The sequence below is a fragment of the Neophocaena asiaeorientalis genome, unplaced genomic scaffold, assembly GCF_003031525.2.
Source record: "Neophocaena asiaeorientalis asiaeorientalis breed wild unplaced genomic scaffold, Neophocaena_asiaeorientalis_V1.1 scaffold62, whole genome shotgun sequence".
Classification (NCBI taxonomy): domain Eukaryota; kingdom Metazoa; phylum Chordata; class Mammalia; order Artiodactyla; family Phocoenidae; genus Neophocaena; species Neophocaena asiaeorientalis.
Window position 1 is genome coordinate 4,926,276 of NW_020175191.1, and position 6,287 is coordinate 4,932,562.

The window sequence follows — 6,287 nt, forward strand, 5'->3', positions numbered from 1 at the left end:
TTTTTTTGCGATACGCGGGCCCCTCACTGTTGTGGCCTCTCCCGCCGCGGAGCACAGGCTCCGAACGCGCAGGCTCAGCGGCCATGGCCCACGGGCCCAGCCGCTGCCGCGGCATGCGGGATCCTCCCGGACCCGGGGCACGAACCCATGTCCCCCGCATCGGCAGGCGGACCCCCAACCACTGCACCACCAGGGAAGCCCGGATTTTAGGAGTTTTTAACCCTACCCTCCAACCCCAAATCCTGGTACCAATTTATATTTTAGCTGAGATAGGCAAAATTGCTACCAAAAATAAACCTAAGAATTTAGTCATGCTACTACAAAAGAAATGAACTTTCGTTTCATGCAACTGTACAGGCTGGTACCCCAGAGATTCAGGGTCCCTGACCACCTGAGGCTGTCTTTATAAACAAAGCAGCCATTACCGTGAGTAGGCTGGGGCTCCTATAGGATAGAACCTTTTCCTGTGAAGAGTGTTGACGGAGCCTACCTGAAATCTACACAGCAAGAAAATATATTTTGCTAGGTAGTCAAAACGCGGAGTTTTCAATGAATAGAGTTTTGTATGTGTGACAGTAGGACATCTCTATTAGATAATATCCGTTCCCTAATTGAGAGATTAGCTTCCCTCAATCCCCCAATCTGACCCCACAGCCCCTGGGAGCTACTATGAGCTTTGCACAAACCTGGGTTCAAATATCCCCTACTCCCGTTATTTACTACCTCTATGACTTTGGGAAAATTGCTTCACCTTTCTGAACCTCAGTTTTCTTAACTGTAGAATACAAATTAAAAAACAAAACTACCTGTTGTACAAATATGACTATATATACAAATATACATATATGTATATACATATATACGTATATAATGTGTATAATAATTTTATAATGTGTGTGTATATATATATATACACACACACACACACGTAAAATGTTTGGCATTTAATAAGTGTTTACTAAATGGTAGCTGTACTTATTTAGGAGCATGTGCTTAGGATGTTAGAACTTAGGTCTTAATTTGTTTTGTTTTCTGTTTTTTGTTTTTTTGTGTGGTACGCGGGCCTCTCACTGTTGTGGCCTCTCCCGTTGCGGAGCACAGGCTCTGGACGCACAGGCTCAGCAGCCATGGCTCACAGACCTTGCCGCTCCGCAGCATGTGGGATCCTCCCGGACCGGGACTCGAACCCATGTCCCCTGCATCGGCAGGCGGACTCTCAACCACTGCGCCACCAGGGAAGCCCTAGGTCTTAATTTGGACAGATCTGGGTTTGGATCCTCACTTGGTGCCTTGCAAGTTGTGTCACCAGGGGCAAACTCTCTCCTTGTCAGTTTCCTCTTCAGTGAAATGAGGATCATAATACCTATCTCAGAGTGTGGTGTGTGAATTATACACAAAAGAGCAATCAGCACATAGCATAGTAATTAGCATATTTCATTTAATATGAGGTTATCGTTATTAAAAATATTTATTTTTATCAAAGTTATACATGCAGATAGACTAAAGAGTCTCACGGTTTTACAAAGGATGTTGTGAAAACCAGCAGTTTATTATCATCCCCTCCCACCCCGCAAAGAAACCAGTTTAGTTTATTACATCGGCACTACCTTCCTGCCTCTAAATAATATTCATTATATTACATTTTGTAATAATAATGTTACATCGTTTTCCCCCAGGTGCACAACATAGTGATTTGATGTTTCTATACATTACAAAATGATCACCATAATAAATCTAGTTACTATCTATCCCCATACAAAGTTATTATAATATTATTGACTATATTCCCCATGCTGTACAATTCATCCCCATAACATTTATTTTGTAACTGGAAGTTGGTACTTCTAAATCTCGCTCACTTATTTCACTCATCCCTCCAACCCTCTCCCCTCTGGCAGCCACCTGTTTGTTCTCTGTATCTATGAGTCTGTTTCTGTTTTGTTATGGTATGTTTGTTCATTAGTTTTGTTTTTTTAGATTCCACATATAAGTGAAACCTTATGGTACTTGTCTTTTTCTGACTTAGTTCACTTAGCATAATACCCTCTAGGTCCACCCACATTGTTACAAATGGCAAGATTTCATTCCTTTTTATGGCTGAGTAATATTTCATTGTATTTATATATACCACATCTTCTTTACCCATTCATCTATCAGTGGACACATATGTTGCTTTTGTATTGGCTATTGTAAATAATGCTGCAATGAACATAGGGGTGCATATATCTTTTCAAATTAGTGGGTTTTTTCCCTTTGGAAAAATACCCAGAATTGGGATTGGGATTGCTGGATCATATGGTAGTTCTGTTTTTAATTTTTTGAGGAACTTCCCTATTGTTCTCCATAGTGGCTGTACCAATTTACATTCCCACCAGCAGTGCATGTGCACGAGGGTTTCCTTTTCTCCACATCCTCACCAACACTTGCTATTTGTTGTCCTTTTGATGATAGCTATTATGACAGGTGTGAGGTGATATCTCATTGTGGTTTTGATTTGCATTTCCCTGATGATTAATGATGTTGAGTATCTTATATGCCTGTCGGCCATCTGTATGTCTTCTTTGGAAAAATGACTTTTCTGTTCCTCTGCTCATTTTTAATCGAGTTCTTTTTCTTTTTCTTTCTTTCTTTTTTTATTTTTGATGTTGAGTTCTATGAGTTTTTGTACATTTTGGATATAAAACCTTTAATAGATATACCATTGACAAGTGTCTTTTCCTTTTAGGAGGCTGCCTTTTTGTTTTGTTGATAATTTCCCGTGCTGCTCAAAAGCTTTTTAGTTTGATGTAGTTTCATTTGCTTATTTTTGCTTTTGTTGCCCTTGCCTAAGGAGACAGATTCAAAAAAATATTGCTAAGACTAATGTCAAAGAGTGTACTGCCTGTGTTTCTTTCTGAGTTGTGTGGTTTCAGGTCTCATATTTAAGTCTGTAATCCATTTTGAATTTTTTTTTTATGTGGGGTGAGAAAGTAGTTCAGTCTGATTCTTTTGCATGTAGCTGTCCAGTTTTCCCAACACCATTTATTGAAGAGGTTGTCTTTTCCCCATTGTCTATTCTTCACTTCTTTGTTGTAGACTAGTTAGTCCACATGTAAGTGTGGGTTCATTTCTGGGCTCTCCATTCTGTTCCACTGAACTATGTATCTTTGTGCCAGTACCATACACTTTTGATTATTGTAGCTCTGTGGTATTGTTTGAAATCAGGGAGTGTGATACCTCCTGCTTTGTTCTTTCTCAAGTTTGTTTTGGCTAGTCAGGATCTTTTGTGTTTCCACAAAAATTTTAGAATTATTTGTTCTAGTTCTGTGTTAAGATGCCATCGGTATTTTGATAGAGATTGCACTGAATCTGTAGATGGCCTTGGGTAGTATGGTCATTTTAACAATATTAATTCTTCCAATCCATGAGCATGGTATATCTTTCCATTTGTTTGTGTCATCTTTAATTTCTTTCATCAATGTCTTATAGCTTTCCGAGTTCAGGGCTTTTACCTCCTTAGTTAGATATATTCCTAGGTATTTTATTATTTTTGATGCAACTGTAAATGGGATTGTTTTCTTATTTTCTTTTCTGATAGTTCATTGTTAGTGTATAAAACATAACAGATTTCTGTATATTGATTTTGTATCCAGAAATTTTACTGAATTCATTTATTAGTTCTAATAGTTTTTTAGTAGCATTTTTAGTTTTTTATATATGGTATCATGTCATCTGCAAACAGTGACACCTTTACAACTTCCTTTCCAATTTGGATTCCTTTTATTTCATTTTCTTGTCTGAGTGCTGTGGCTAGGGCTTTCAATACTATGTTGAATAAAAATGGTGAGAGTGGGCATCCTTGTCTTGTTCCTGATCTTTGAGGGAATGCTTTCATCTTTTCATTGTTGAATATGATGTTAGCTACAGACTTGTCATATATGGTCTTTATTCTGTTGAGGTATGTTCCCTGTATACCTACTTTGTTGAGAGTTTTTATCATAAGTGGATATTGACTTTTGTCAAAACCTTTTCCTGCATTTGTTGAGATAATCATATGATTTTTATTCTTCAATTTGTTAATGTGGTGCATCACAGTGATTAATTTGCAAATATTGAACTATCCTTGCATCCCTGGGATAAATCCCACTTGGTCATGGCATACGATCCTTTCAATGTGTTGTTGAATTCAGTTTGCCAATATTTTGTTGAGGAATTTCGCATATATGTTCATCAGTAATATTGGCCTGTAATTTTCTTTTTTTGTGGTATCTTTGTCTGGTTTTGGTATCAGGGTGATGCTGACCTCACAGGATAAGTTTGGAAGTGTTTCTTCCTCTTCAAATTTTTGGAATAATTTGAGGAGGATAGGTGTTAACTCTTCTGTAAATGTTTGGTGGAATTCATATAGGTATTCATATATTCATATGATCTAATGTGTCATCAAAGGAGAGTGTTTCCTTATTGATATTCTCAATGATGTGTTCATTGATGTAAGTGGAGGGTTAAAGTCCCCTACTATTATTGCATTACTGTCAATTTATCTCTTTAATGTTTGTTAATATTTGCTTTATGTCTTTAGGTTCTCCTATGTTGTGCACATATATATTCTCAATTGTTATATCTTCTTGCTGGATTGATCCTCTTATAATTATGTAATGTCCTTCTTTGTCTCTTTTTCTCTATTTTTTAGGTTTGAATTTCATTTTATTTATATTTTTATACACCAGGTTCTTATTAGTCATCAATTTTATACACATCAGTGTATACATGTCAATCCCAATAACCCAATTCATCACACCACCACCACCACCACCACCCCACCACTTTCCCCGCTTGGTGTCCATACATTTGTTCTCTACATCTGTGTCTCAATTTCTGCCCTGCAAACTGGTTCATCTGTACCATTTTTCTAGGTTCCACATATATGCGTTAATATACAATATTTGTTTTTCTCTTTCTGACTTACTTCACTCTGTATGACAGTCTCTAGATCCATCCATGTCTCAACAAAAGACCGAGTTTCGTTCCTTTTTATGGCTGAGTGATATTCCATTGTATATATGTACCACATCTTCTTTTTAACCACATCTTCTTTAACCATTTGTCTGTCGTTGGGCATTTAGGTTGCTTCCATGACCTGGCTATTGTAAATAGTGCTGCAATGGACATTGGGGTGCATGTGTCTTTTTGAATTATGGTCTTCTCTGGGTATATATCCAGTAGTCAGATTGCTGAATCATATGGTAATTTGTTTTAGTTTTTTAAGGAACCTCCATACTGTTCTCCATAGTGGCTGTATCAATTTACATTCCCACCAACAGGGCAAGAGGGTTTCCCCTTTTCTCCACACCCTCTCCAGCATTTACTGTTTGTAGATTTTCTGAAGATGCCCATTCTAACTGGTGTGAGGTGATACCTCACTGTAGTTTTAATTTTCATTTCTCTAATAATTAGTGATGAGCAGCTTTTCATGGGCTTCTTGGCCATCTGTATGTCTTCTTTGGAGAAATGTCTATTTAGGTATTCTGCCCATTTTTGGATTGGGTTGTTTGTTTTTTTTAATATTGAGCTGCATGAGCTGTTTATATATTTTGGAGATTAATCCTTTGTCCATTGATTCATTTGCAAATATTTTCTCCCATTCTGAGGGTTGTCTTTTCGTCTTGTTTATGGTTTCCTTTGCTGTGCAAAAGCTTTGAAGTTTCATTAGGTCCCATTTGTTTATTTTTGTTTTTATTTCCATTACTCTAGGAGGTGGGTCAAAAAGGATCTTGCTGTGATTTATGTCAAAGAGTGTTCTTCCTATGTTTTCCTCTAAGAGTTTTATAGTGTCTGGTCTTACATTTAGGTCTCTAATCCATTTTGGGTTTTTTTTGTGTATGCTGTCAAGGAGAGGGAGTGTTCTAATTTCATTCTATTACATGTAGCTGTCCAGTTTTCCCAGCACCACTTATTGAAGAGGCTGTCTTTTCTCCATTGTATATCCTTGTCTCCTTTGTCATAGATTAGTTGACCGTAGGTGCATGGGTTTATGTCTGGGCTTTCTATCTTGTCCCTTTGACCTATGTTTCTGTTTTTGTACCAGTACCATTTTGTTTTGATTACTGTAGCTTTATAGTATAGTCTGAGTCAGGGAGTCTAATTCCTCCAGCTCCGTTTTTTTCCCTCAAGACTGCGTTGGCTATTTGGGGTCTATTGTGTCTCCATACAAACTTTAAGATTTTTTGTTCTAGTTCCGTAAAAAATGCCATTGGTAATTTGATAGGGATTGCATTGAATCTCTAGATTGCTTTGGGTAGTATAGCCAT